This window comes from Ricinus communis, chromosome 8 (genome assembly GCF_019578655.1).
Source record: "Ricinus communis isolate WT05 ecotype wild-type chromosome 8, ASM1957865v1, whole genome shotgun sequence".
Taxonomy (NCBI): Eukaryota; Viridiplantae; Streptophyta; class Magnoliopsida; order Malpighiales; family Euphorbiaceae; genus Ricinus; species Ricinus communis.
The window spans coordinates 22,562,512-22,577,650 of NC_063263.1; positions in this window are offsets into that span (position 1 = coordinate 22,562,512).

Below are 15,139 nucleotides of genomic sequence, written 5' to 3' on the forward strand. Positions count from 1 at the left end.
TAAAATGGTCCCTCAATTTTTGCTTAATAACCATTTAAACCCTTATTCTTTTTAAATTCTAACTATTACCTCCTGCAAAATTCCTATTTAACCCTCCAGCTTTTTTTTAGTTTTTCAATTAAGTCCCTAACTATTATTAAAAATAAAGAGTTACTTATTTACCCTTTTTTAATGGTGAAATTACTAAAATGCCCTTACCAACATATTTAATTACAAAAATACCAACCTTAAAATTTTTCATTTAAACCCCATATTAATGCAATTATACTTTTAGTCCTTATTTCATATTTAATTATCAAATTAATCCCAACACTTAATTGACTTAACTAACCAATTTGTTGACTATTTTCCAATTTGATCCAATACCATTGCTAATTAAAAAATTTCCATTCCTCAATAAATTCTTTTATAAGAATATTATTTACTATTTCTTTCATAACTTTCAAATATAATATTTAATTCATATTGGGAGGAGATTTGAGTGTGACCTATATATATAAAAATATAGACCTATATATATAAAAATATAATTTATCCTCTATGGAACTCACTTAATTAATTTCTTGAAAAATTAAACTAAATAGATATAGATAAATAAATTACTTTATTTCTATCTAGCATTAAAATTCTATTTTAAATCATCCTAATTCAATTAATTAAGATTAAATTAAATTAAATTAAACTAAATTAAAACTCTTATTAATTATTACTATTCTTATTATTAAAAAGAAAAATTTCGGATATTACATGATAATTGAAATTATTTTCTAATAATTAACTCGTATTTGTAATATCTATATCACATATTTTGGTACATGTTTAGTATATATGTTTTTAGCAAGTCAGATCCACAAAGTTATAAATAAGATTTTTTTTTCTTGTTAAAATTATATGGGAAGTAATATATATTATTGGTATGTGTTTCTATATATTTATTATATGTATACTATTTTGTATATAATATCAAATCTATAAGCATCATACTCATTAAAACCACTATTAGAAGAATATATATATATATATATATATATATATATATATATATATATATATTCATTAAATACTTTAAGTATGTTCAAATATCAGTTGGAATTATTTATATCTCAATATTTTCCAATACTAGAATGGTGAATTACTACATTTCTTATCAAATTATTAAATCTCAATATTTTAAATATACAGTTGATAACAAATTAAAAGAATCTAATATATTTTTAATACTATTAACTAATAAAAAGGTATATTTGAAGAAGCAATATGAAATTCAAAAATTAGAATTCAATTATTCTTTCAGAAACATTTAACATTGTAATAGAAACATTTATTCTTTTTTATTTAAAAATATTTAAAAGAAATTTGTCCATGTCAAAGAAAGACTTAATTTGTCTATTTAACAAGAAAAGGAAGAAAGAGTTAACTAAAAGATTGACGAAGTATGAAAATATCATTTTACTTACTATTCATCAATTCATATATTATACAATATGTAAAAGACAGACTTTTGATGCCATTGCTCATAATAATACAAAGGCCAACCATTTTTATCACGATCCGATCTGTGAGCCCGTGACGGGCACTAGGGAATGGGTAGGCTTAAGGCCACCAAATCCCGTAGTAAGCCTAACTATTCACTAACTTAATTAAATTGAAATCCAGATTCAATCTAAAAGCACTGATTCACAATTAACCTTAACCATCAAATTTTACATATTTAATTCGGTATGCCAGCATAATTAGGCAAGACCATATATAAAGTTACAAAATGATAAGTCTAAAATTTCTACTATGGAGATTCTAAAATTTTAAAGGATCAAACATTACCAAAAATCAATTACATTAACCCGAAGATGAAGGAAACTGGCTGCTAGATGAAAAGAACCGCAAAAAAACTAACAACACCTGAAAAATAGTGAAATTGAGACTGTCAATCTTGAGAGTGAGTTAAAATCATATATCCCAAAAATGAATACAAACACTTCAATAACATATTTTTTAATTAAAATAAAATATTAAGTCATGCAACGGGACGGAATACCTCAATAGAATCCTAATCTACATTACTAACAGCCTAGCCTTTCGGCTCTCTCGTTCCAATAGAACTGGTGCCCAGAGAGCGAAGCTCGACTAGGGTCCTTAAATCCAGTCTGGTCACTTAAATTTTCAATAAAGCCGGCGTCCAGAGAACAACACTCGAATAGGGACCTTTACTCCCGCAAACACACTCTACTCAGCCTAGAGATCTGAACTCGACTAGGGCAAATCCTTTTACTATCTGTCTCATATTCACACCGGTGCGCACGCGATCCTAATACAATCCATCAAGTGGCATGTTCTACTACTGCCTTCTCATCCCGAGTCAACATGCAATCACAAAAGCTATAATGTAGAAAACGATACATATAAATTAAATAAATATTTAAAATCTTAATTCATTTAATCAGAATTGCCGTGTAAAACTTTAGCATGACACACATGTAAAGTAGATATATGACTTTAACTCACATTTCTGACGACCTCCTAGCTCTGCTTCGATGCCTCGGGTGGAGTGAGCCGAACTGACGGATTTATCTAATCATAAAAAGAATTCAATCAGTAAAAGTATAACATTTGATAAAATAACCCTAGGCGTAGAATCTCCCCTAAATACGGACGTTTACCCCCCGTATAATGGGTCCAGGACCTGCCAGAAAACACTTCAAATTTTTAACAATTTATTTAACGGGAGTCGGGCTACCAAGACTTTATTATTTTTCACGACTCCGCCACACATCATAAATCACAAATTGGCAGATGGTCCGACACATTATTTATTTCGACCAACAATCCTCACATAATTTTTCTAATGCTAAACACAATAATTAATCGTATAATTTTTTCTCAACAAACTATAAAATCATCGGGCTAGAGAATTACTGACACTTATTTCGTTACTTTTATCCGTTTATTAAATTCTAATTAATATTTTAACACTTATGCATGTGCAAATTGACTCTGAAGTGTGAGATTGTACTAGTGAACGAAGGAAAATTGATAGAAATTCACCTTGGGACTCCAGAGCCAATCGCTCAATATAGAGCCAATTGGCTCTATACTGAGCCGATCGACTCTTCATGCATAGTGGATTGGCTGATCAAGCTTACCTCTTTATTTTTTACATTTTAGGCATATTTCAATGTATTCTAGGCCTCGGTATAGTTTTAGGTGTTTCTGGTTTTATAATCATAGTTGTAAGCGGATGGTAATAGCTAGGGTTTTCTTTTCTACTTTGTCTTATTTATTATTTTTTTATTATTTAATGTATGTTAACCCAATATATGATTAAGCGACTGAAAAATAAAAATGAGCCACATAGACTTGGGGCTAAAAATTGATCCAATATGAATTTGATAGTCTAATAGGCTAATTCACTTTAGCTAGACCTAAACCTAAAATCTAATCAGACTAGCGGCTTTGGCATATTTAGTTAGGGATTGAACTTAGTTAGGGTTGAGATCACAATGAATGGGCCTTTTCATAACAAGTAATCCATTAGGCTTAAAGACTGGAATAGAAGAGCATAACATGTAATTGGGCTAAAATAAGTGGGCCTTATACATAATTGGTTAGTAAGCTAGATTAATAACTTAAATATGGGTTGGGCTTGAATAAAATGGGCTAGACTTAGGTATTTTATATGTTGATTTGGTATGCCTATGTATAAAATGCTTGCATTTATAGGGAATATTTTGTTAAACAATAAATTTAAAGATTAATATACACAAATAAGGAAGTTGGTTTCCGAATCCATCTTTAGGCTATGTGGCATCTGACAATGTAGCATGTGGTATCTAGCAATGTATCATAGAATTCATAAATATATTAAAATTTTATTTAAGAAATTAGTTCTTAAATTTTATTAAAATTAAAAAAATTTGTGTTTTAACAATTTATTATGATTATAAAATATATAATTATATGCTAAATTACTTAAAAATATTTATGTTATTGAAATTTTATATTTTTATTAATATTTACAATCTAAAAAATGAGAAAAATATTAAATGTATTTAAAAAAATGCTTAAAAAATAAAGCACGTGTTACTCCTTTGATACAAAAAAATATCTTCGTCCCTCAAGTGTAAAAGCGTTAAACAATAAGGTAGTTTTTTGAACTTTACCTTAAAATGAATATAGGGTAAAGATTAGGCTAAGACAATGTTATTAAGATAGGCAAAAGCTCGTTTACTTTAATGGAGGCTAGGCTTCACCTCCTAAGCGGATAGGGGGTGATTTCATAAATCCCTATCTGTACCTAAGTTTTTAAACCTAGAATCTATAATACCCGAAAAATTTATATATTTAATAATGAGTTTCTATTTAAGTTAATTTTAGCTTTATTTTTATTTGGTTTAATTTGAAATGTTTTAATGAAAATTTTAATATTAGTCAATTGAATGAGTTATTTTTCTATACCCAATTAGTTGAAATTTTAAGAATTAATTAAGTAAATTATTTGAAGGGTAGAATATATTTTGGTTATTCAAATTTTCTCCAAATGCATATTTATATAAGTAAAATTATATATTGAAAAATTATGGTAGAAATTGTAAAGGATGTTTATAAAAGAATTTTGCGAAAATTGGTATTATAATTGATTAGTAGTATTAAATTTTAAGTTGGAAATTGATTATTTAATTTAATTTTGTGTTAGGACTAAATTAGAGAATTATTTTTGGATGAGGATTAAAAGTACAATTTCATTAATATGGGGTTTTAATGGAAATTTCTGAGTTTGGTATTTTTGTAAATAAATATGTCGGTCAGGGGTATTTTTATAATTGTGTATTTTCTATAATTCTAATTTGGCCCAAATTAATTATTTAGGGGCTTAATTGAAAGGCTAAAGAAGAGTTTGGAGGCTATTTGAAAATTCTGCAGGATGAGATCGTAAGTAATTAAGAAAGTTGAGGGACCAAACTGTAATAAAAAAAAATTTGGGGGCCTAATGTCGATATTGAAAGGAATGGGATCGAGGAGAGAGAAAGAAGATCAGGAGAGAGAGAGAGAGAGGGTGATGGCCGAAGAAGAAGAATAGGAAGGAGGCTGGCGCGGCGTCATCGGTGGCGCGGCCGGCTGGCCGAGCAAAGCAAGCGGAAGCGAAGTGGAGAATCGCAGGAGAATCGCCCATAGGAGCGGCCCGAGGCCGCTCCGCCCGCTTCCGGTGGTGTTGGTGGTACGAGTCGGGTGGCGATCGGCTCTCCCTGCAAGGGCTCTCTTCCGGCAAAGAAGGCGCCCTGCGGTGGGTCGGAGTTGCAAGATCCGGCAAAGTGAAATTTAGAGTGGTAGCCGGCGTTTTCTTTCCATGAGCTCCGAGCTATGAAAGATCGGAGGGCATATCCCGACTCTCCTCAGCTCAAGCTTTGGCACCGGTTTCGTGGCGATCGGGCTTCGTTTACAAATCGATGGCAGAGATCGTCTGCAAATCTCTCCAGATGATCGGGTGTCAAATCAGAAAATCGGAAGCGGGGATCACCATCAACGCGTCGTTTCCAGTCCGATGGTGAGTTCGGATCGTTGATCGGACTCCGGCGGTTGGAGACAAGTCGACCGAGCGATCAAGCGTCTCGGTAATTTTTCTCTGGCCCGTACTTTTGGAATTCTTGGTTTAATTGTGTGTCTAATGGTTTATATTGAGTATCTGATGATATTTGTGAGTCAAAAATAATTGTCTGTCAGTTTGCCTGCCTCGTATTTGTGCTGTGTGGCGGAGTCGGGAAATAGTGAAGTTTGGGGACCCGACTCCCATTGTTTGAATTGTTAAGTATTTGAAGTATTTTTCTGGCAGGTCCTGGACCCGTTTTTATGGGGGGTAATGTCCGTGTTGTAGGGGAGGTTCTGCTAGATTTTCGGTAGAATTCTCCCGAGTCGAGATTCTTAGACAGTCAGTCCTAGTAGTCTAGACCTAGGATTAATGATCGATTGTTTCAGCGTTTTGATAAATTATTTTTCGTGACTAGATTGTCCGTTTGTTCGGCTCGCTCCAACCGAGGCACCGGAGCAGAGCTAGGAGGTCGCCCAATCCTGTGAGTTAAAGTCATTTAATCATTGCACTATTGCTAAGTCTGATTTTAATATGCTATTTTAGAATTTGTGCTTAATATGATTATTAGTATCGCAAAATAAATAATTTTACTTGATTATTAATTATTGGAAATAATATAAACATTATTATTAGTAACGTTATAATAATACATGTCTAGTCACGAAAATAAACATTATTTTTTCGACAATGATATTTATTAAATGTGATGATTGCGTTTTGGGAAATGTGGCTTTCGTAGAACATGCCACCTGGTGGGTTACATCAGGACCGCGTGCGCACCGGTAATGATCATGGATATAAGATTATTATGGATTTGTTTGCCCTGATCGAGCATTGCTCTCTAGGCTGAGTTCAGTTGATTGCCGGAGTTAAGGTCCCTGATCGAGCAACGCTCTCTGGGCGCCGGCTTATTTGTAATTCAAGTGTTCAGGCTGGAGGTAAGGACCCTGATCGAGCTTGCTCTCTGGGCGCCAGACCTGTTGGATTAAGAGAGCCGAAAGGCTACTAGAATTTGGGGTTAGGGTTCTACTGAGCCACTTGTCCCGTAAAAATAAAAATATATTTTATTTATTTATTATTATGGTATGATTATAGTATGATTGGTATTTATGTGCATGGTTTGATATACTGATTTGAATAATTAATATTTTCTGTGAAGACTGCAATTGTCTCTAGATTATTTGATTTTAACTCACTCTCGAGACTGATAGTCTCAATTTACTTTTTTTTTCAGATGCGTAACTGTTAGTCTTCCCGCGACTCTTATTCAGTAACCCAACTCCTTCATCATCGGGTGATGTATTTGATTTGGTATATAAATTGGTAAATCTTAGATTCTCCGCAATAGTAATAGTAGATGTATCAGTTGTAAATTTTATGAGTTTCAGGTCTCGCCTAATTTTTCTGGCAGACCGAAGTATTTATGTAGAATGTAACTATTAAGATAATTTATGGCTTTAATAATATTAATTTGAGATGAGATTTGATTGAGTTAGTGAGTGTCAGGCTTACTACGGGATTCGGTGGCCTTAAGCTTACCCATTCCCTAGTGCCGGTCACGGGTCCAAAGAGTGGGTCGTGACAGGATCTCTGATTTTAGGGAAAGGAAAACTTAGGTTCTCTACGAAGGGTATAAAGTCATCATCCTCACTCATGAAACTGTCCCGATCTTGTCAGATGGGGATTCCTTCTCTGATTGGTCTTAAGGCCATTCAAAATCCATTAGAGCCCTCAACCAAACATATCTCGGACCAATAGTGATCCTAGTCGCTCACATACACACATTTCTCAGTGCCTTAAAAGCAAATAATTTCCATACAGAGCATACTAGATCCTAAAATTTTTCTAGCAATTCAAATCTAATTACTCACACATACCCAACAAGTAAACACATGAAATAATTTATTTTTTTGGTAAAAGCTTACCTTTTTTAGCCTTTTTCTCCAGTAAACTTGGAGAGGCTTTTCTTTTATCGGTGAATAAACTTTCTAGTAATAACCCAAGTATGAGGAACAAGAGTTCACGTATGGTTTAAACTGAACCAAGCTGATATCATACAAGAAGTTGAGAGAGGGTGATCTTGGATGGGTTGAGATGCTCAAGTAGATGATATCGTTGAAGAAAGCGGCAATGATACAATGCCAATGTCGAGCAGTGAGTAAAGAGGCTGTTGGTGGTAACACAAAGCAAGGAAGAGGGATGGTGAAGAGAAGGAAACATAATTAAAAAATGTGGCTTGTTTATACTGCACGTATTAAATGAAGGAGAAACAATGGAGCAAAAAATTACATGTGTGATTGGACAATACTGGCCAATACACGCGCAGAGGCAATTGTTGGCACTATAATTATTTTTGCCAAAAGCTATAAGCTTATAGTAATTAATCTAATTAATTAATTTAATTAATTCTTAGCATAAAATCAAGATTATTCAATACAAATTCTCAACAAATACTTTTCAAAGCTTTAGTTTCCAGCAAACTATTTCTTTCAATTATTCTCTTGTATTTATATCTTTTTCAAACACTCAATTATTTATGCAAATTTCTAGCAACAAGTCATTTAGCTTATTCCTTTACAAACATTTACTATTTTTCATTTAAATCTTATGGTGTCTCTTGAGGATCTAAACAAACTATCAAGAGAGCTTAAGAATTCATAAAAAATCTGATTTAGAAATCAACTTAAGGCGCATTAATTATAATGGTTGTGTACCTATAAACGTGGCATGCTCAACATTCAATTTTTCACCAGCATTCGATTTTTTATCAAATAATTGGGCTGCCATAAAAATATTGGTTAACAATCATCTCAAATTGAAATTATCTTTTGTTGCTTGGATGTTACTTAGCTTCATTCTAATATTTTTTAAAGGTAATGGAATTATTAAATGGTGCCATGTGGGTGGATTTATATGGGAAAATTTACATTGATGTCCTAAACTTTTAGAATCATCAAAATTGTTCCTCATTTTAATTTGTATCACGAAAATCTCTTAACTTTAATTTAGATAACACAAAACTCCCTATTGTCAATGGACTGTCAAAGGAGTAACAGAAACACACATGGTAGTCTACATGTTAACATAATTAGAAAAAAAAAAAGACTATTCAGCTTCTAGAAAAACTCTGTTTCTTTTCGCAATGGAAGCCGATCGTTGGCCATCTAAACCACCTTGTTCCACCCTCAAACACCACCACTTCAACCTGCTCCCTTTGATGACCGTTCTCCATCTCCTACTCCAAAAGCATTGGATGCGCTTCCAACAGTCCATTACTGAAATAATAATATTAGTTCTCGCTTCCATCTGAACCAACTTTAATCAATACGCGCTTCCATTAGTCTTCCAAAAGAGATAAAGGAAAAAGGGAGAAAAAAGAGTTCATAAGGAGCAAACAAGTTGATTTCAAGGGAAAACATTTTCATTTTTTTTAATTATTTTTTAAGGATATTCCTTTATTTTTAAAATTTTACCAAAATTTCAATAGAGTTTTTCCTATAAAACGGACATATCCCGGTAAAATAGGTCTATAGTTAAAAATAATTAAAAAACTCAATCAGGCAACAGTGCATTTGAATTTATTTAGGAGAATTTACAGGAATGAGTAAATATAAGAGTTGCTTAACTTTTATACCAGCATTGTACAAAATGTCATAAATATACGCTCATAAGCCAAGAGACTTACTGTAACACCCCCATCACATGTTAACCAATAAACATTAGCCAGGAAGCATACAAGCGTCGTAGAATATATACTACAGGTAGATAGGTCAATATGTAGGTTGTTAAGAATCCAGACACAAGGTTATTAACATATAAACATATGATTATACTTAAACATCATTTAACAAGTATTACAAACATCTTCTTATGCCTTATAAGGCATACTTCCATATATATCACATAACTGCATACAAAAATGCATCAGGAGGAGACTTCACAAAACTGGCCCAACTTGACAGAACTGCTAAAAGCTAGACTTCGCATACAACCAACGGATGCACTACTATTTACAAACCTGAAAAGAAAAATTTTGGAGAGGGGTGAGCCTCCAGCTCAGAATAAATACTCAACATAATCTATATCACATACACTTAATACAATTTCCACCCAATCACATAACTTTCCATGATATTCATAGTTTAGGTATAAAGTCATACCATTCTACTCAATTCATTACAACCATCATAGAAGAAATACAATTCAACAATTATGGTTAGTTCTCACGGCTTGTGGATCCCCTTTAATGTGCTGCTCCGCCTCATCCTCACATATCACACACGTAAGTCGCTCCGCCTCATCTCACATTATACACTTTTATAGCCTCTCTAGGCTTTAGCCTCCCAAGGCTTTATATATATATCTTTTTTTTCATAGGGAAATCCACCATTCACATGCACATATGCACTTAACATCACAATTCAATCATTTTACTTATATCATATTTCAGCAATAACAATTGTTCCACTCAACACCAATCATTTCCATCTCAGTCATTCAAACATAAACAATATTAAGCAAACGCAACCATTTGCGAACATTTGATTAAATATATGAACATAGCAAATATTAACTATTTACTTACTCAAAATATACTTATTCCTTTAGCATATAAGAACCTCCTTTCTCCACAACTTTCTTTCCGTGCCTTTGAGTACTGTCAACACATTCATCAATTCACATTTCATGCATATTACAAATATTCATGTAAATGCGAGTTCTAATGCATTACAAGATCATCCCCTCTCTAATTCATAGGTCTAACTCTTCCTCTAAGACTCTCAATTACTGTTTTAATATCCTATAAACATTTCCCATCTAGTTAAATACCAATTTAACTCAAATTAACATCAATAAATTGCATAAAACTAATCTCCAACATTTCTGTTTTCTAGACAGAATTTAGTACCAAGGTATATTTATTGCTGGGAAAAATTGGCTTAATAAAAAAATCTCATATTAAATAGAAATATCCATTTATGCGTCTAGTTTCATCTCCAAGAAGAATTACTCAATTCCGACTTCTATAGATTTAATTATTTTCAAGTTACTGAGCAAGGGTCATACAGCTAGTTGTACCCGAGCAGCAATCTGTTTGCTCAATTTAAGCAACCAAAACGGCAAAAATAGCAAAATCACAAAACTACAAAGTTATAGAGGACTCTTTAAAATTTCCATAGACACCAATTAAGCTTAATTTGGACTTATATAACCCATGTTATGCCTAAAATACAGAACATCAAGGTTGCTGGAATTTTGACAGTTTTCTATCTTAACATACTTAAACTTAAATCAAGCTTAATCTTTATGCAATCATTCAATACTCTACTAATTCATGATAATCAGACCTTTAATTAATCAATGAGAGCATCAAATGAAGTTTTTCCAATTTGTAATCAAGAACCCTAATGACAAATTAATAACACTCAAGAAACAACTTACCAATTTCAGCTTTTGGGTTGCTAATATGCTTAAATCCTTTAGCTTTAGCTTAGCTCCTTCAATAGTTGGCAAAATCCTATCTTAATCTTAAGTTTTTCTAGGTATTCCACTCCTCTCTCTTATTCCAAATTTTGTGTTTTTGGCCATGTACGAATTTTAGAGGAATGAAGAGGTAAAATGAGCTTACTCATGGTTCCAATTTCCAATATTCCTCTCTTAATGCCACCACCTACTAAACTATTTTTATCACCCTAAATTAATTCTTACTAACCATATATAGGTACTAACTTTTAATTGTATCTTTTAAGTCCAATCTATTTACCCAATCTTCAACTATTGGTTCAATTAAGTCTTAAGGCTTAATACACATAACCCAAGTACTTAATCAACTTATCTAAATTAATAATCTAATATCATGCTTCTTATTCTCTACTTATAATTAATATATATATGTTCTCATAAAATAAAAATATCATTGATATACCATCATATGCCCAATGATTAAATGTAAATGCACATAACATGGATGATGAGAAAATGCAAAGTATAACTCTCCCTTCCTTAAGAAATTTCGTCCCCGAAATTTTAACAACTCACCAACATTACAATGGAATAGATGCGATACTTCGTCTCATATGCTCTTCTACTTCCCAAGTTGCTTCTCTTGGTGAATGATGACTCCACTTAATTTTGACCATAGGAATGTCTTTCTTTCTCAATTTCTTAACCCTTCGATCAAGAATTTCTACTCGGCTCTTCCACATATGTCAACTTTTCCGTGATTTCTATCTCCGGCTCTGGAATGATATGACTAGGATCCGATCTATATCGCCTTAACATAGAAACGTGAAAAACATCATGAATAGAAGACAACTCATAGGTAATGCTAACCTATAAGCCAATGGTCCAACTCTTTCAATAATTTCATAAGGTCCTACATACCTCTGGACTCAATTTCCCTTGTTTACCAAACCTTAATATTCCTTTCGATGGTGATACCCGCAAGAAAACTTTATCACCCACAATATATTCCATTTCCCTTCGATGCAAATCAAAGCATAACTCTTTTGTCATCTCCGTGCTACTTTCAAATTCTTTTTAACTATCTCTATTTTATCCACTCGCTTTCTTGTACCAATTCGGACCTTCAAGCCTGTCTTAAACCTTCAACATCCCGACATCGGACTTCTACATTTCCTCCCATACAAAGCTTCATAAGGAGCCATACCGATACTAGAATGAAAACTGTTGTTATACGTAAATTCCATATGTGGTATGTAATCATCCCAGTTACCCTTAAACTCAAGTGTGCAAGCCCTCATCATATCTTCTAATGTCTGAATAGTTCTTTCTGATTGCCCATCCTGTTTGAGGATGAAAAGTCAGCATCGAAATGAAGCTTAGTACCATATGCTTTCTGCAAACTCTCCTAGAAACGAAAAGTAAATCTGGGATCCCTATCTGATACAATAGATATAGGCACACCATGCAATCTAACAATCTCAGAAATATACAATTCAGCAAGTTTATCAAGTGAATCATTTTGCTTCACGGTGTAAGAAATGAGCACATTTAGTAAGTCGATCAACAATTACCCAAATAGCATCATGCTTGTTAAATGTACGCGGCAATCCCATAACAAAATCCATAGTAATCTTATCCCACTTCTACACGGGTATAGATAAAGAATGAAGTTTACCTGCAGTGCCCGGTGCTCTCCTTTCACTTACTGACATGTCAAACACTTACTCACAAATTCGCCACATCCTTCTTCATTGCCTACCACCAATAATAAGGCTTCAAATTTTTGTACATTTTGGTACTTCCAGGATGCATTGCATAAGGTGCATAGTGCGCTTCATGCATGATTTCCTTTCTCAAATTTCCTACATCAGGTACACATACACGATTTCTATTCAATAACACACCATCATCTTTCAACACAAATTGTGTATTCTTTCCTTCTTGTACTCTACCCTTCATCCTTTGCAAATAAGAATCTTCACACTGCATCTTTAATTTTATCTCCAATCAAAGGCTTTACTTGTAATGTGGCTAACAGGATCATTGTCATAAACATAAAACTTCACATCCATAGCTCTAAGTGCAACTAAATATTCTACATTGTAACAAATCATACTTGAAAAATTTTCCACCGACTTCCTACTTAAAGCATTAGCAACAACATTTGCTTTTCCGGTGATGATAATCAATAGTGCAATCATAATCCTTCAAAGCTCAATCCATCTTCGTTGTCTCGGATTCAACTCTTTCCGCGTAGGGATATATTTCAAACTCTTATGATCGGTAAATATCCGAAATGTCTCCCCGTATAAATAATGTCGCTATATCTTCAATGCATGTACAATACCGCTAATTCAAGATCATGTGTAGGATAATTCAGCTCATGAGGTCGTGAATTGTCTTGAAGCATAAGCTATAACCTTCCCATGCCGCATTAAGACACATCCAAGTCCTTGCCTAGAAGCATCGATATACAACATAACCTCCATTTCGGATGGCAATGCGAGTATCGGTGTAGTAGTAAGCCTTTTCTTCAACTCTTGAAAATTTTGATCACATAACTCCGCTCACCGGAATGGCACATTCTTCTTTAACAAAGTCGTTAGAGGCTTAGCAATAACCGAAAAATCTTTTACAAATCTTCTATAATAGCCAGTACTAACCCAAGAAAACTTGAACTTCGGGAAACATTTCTAAGCGGTTCCCATTCAATAATTGCTTTAATCTTTGATGAATCTGGTTGCACTCCATGTTTAGAAATAATATGCCCTAAGAATGCAATTTCCTCCATCCAAAACTCGCATTTGTTGAATTTTGCATACAACTGTTTTTCCCTCAAAATCAGAAACAATTCTCAAGTGTTGTTCATGCTCTTCCGGGCTTCTAGAGTAAATCGGAATATCATCAATGAACACAATAACAAAGTGATCTAAATATGGCTAGAAAGTCTTGTTCATCGTTGACATAAAAGCAGGGAGCATTTGTTAAACCAAATGGCATCATAATAAATTCATAGTGCCCATACCTTGTTCGAATGTCTTGGCAATAGATTTCTCTTCAACCTGAGTTGCCAATAACCCGATCTTAAATCAATTTTAGAGAACACAGTTGCACCTTTTAACCGATCAAGCAAATCATCAATTCTCGCAATGGATATTTATTCTTCAACGTAATCCTATTTAATTGCCTATAATCAATACATAATCGCACACTACCATCCTTTTCTTCACAAATGAATCGGGTGCTCCCCAAGGTGAAGTACTTGGCCTAATGAAACCTTTATCAAGTAACTCTTCTAATTGCTTCTTTAATTCTTTCAATTCTAATGGAGCCATTATGTAGGGTGCAATGGAAATAGGTGCGATTGTGGGATGATGTCAATCTCAAAATCAACCTCTCGATTTGGTGGCAAACCGTGCAAATCATCTAAGAATATGTTAGGAAATTCTCTGACCACTAGAATGTCTAATACCCCTGGACTGACCTTAGTAGTATCTATAAAACTAATTAGATATGCTTCACATCCATTTTTAATTAATCGACATGCACATCACTGCTGAAATCAAACAATTAGAAATTGTCTTCCTTTCACCCACCATTACTATTTTCATTTCTCCTTGTATTTTCATAGCCACTTCCTTCGTTTTACAATCAACAATAGCATGATTTCTTGACAACCAATCCATCCCCAAAATAACATCAAACTCTCTAAGATTAATAACAACCAAATCTGCATGTAGTTTGACACTATCTACTACTACAGGACATGATCTCACTATCGTATTTCATCGTGATAATACCCCTAGCAGGCATAGATACATATATATCATAACCTAATGCCTCTATATTAGCATGAACATGCGATGCAAAATCATGTGATATGAATGAACATGTGGATCCAGGATCAATAAGAACATGTGCATCAGAATCATGAATAGAAAGTATACCAAGAATAATTTCAGGTGCTACAAATGCTTCATTTCTAGTAGTAGCAAATACTCTAGCTTGTGCTTGTGGTTGACCAATTTGTTCTGATGGTGTTGCTGAAATAGTTAAACCTCCTCTGCCACCTCTTCCTCTGCCTCTGCCTAA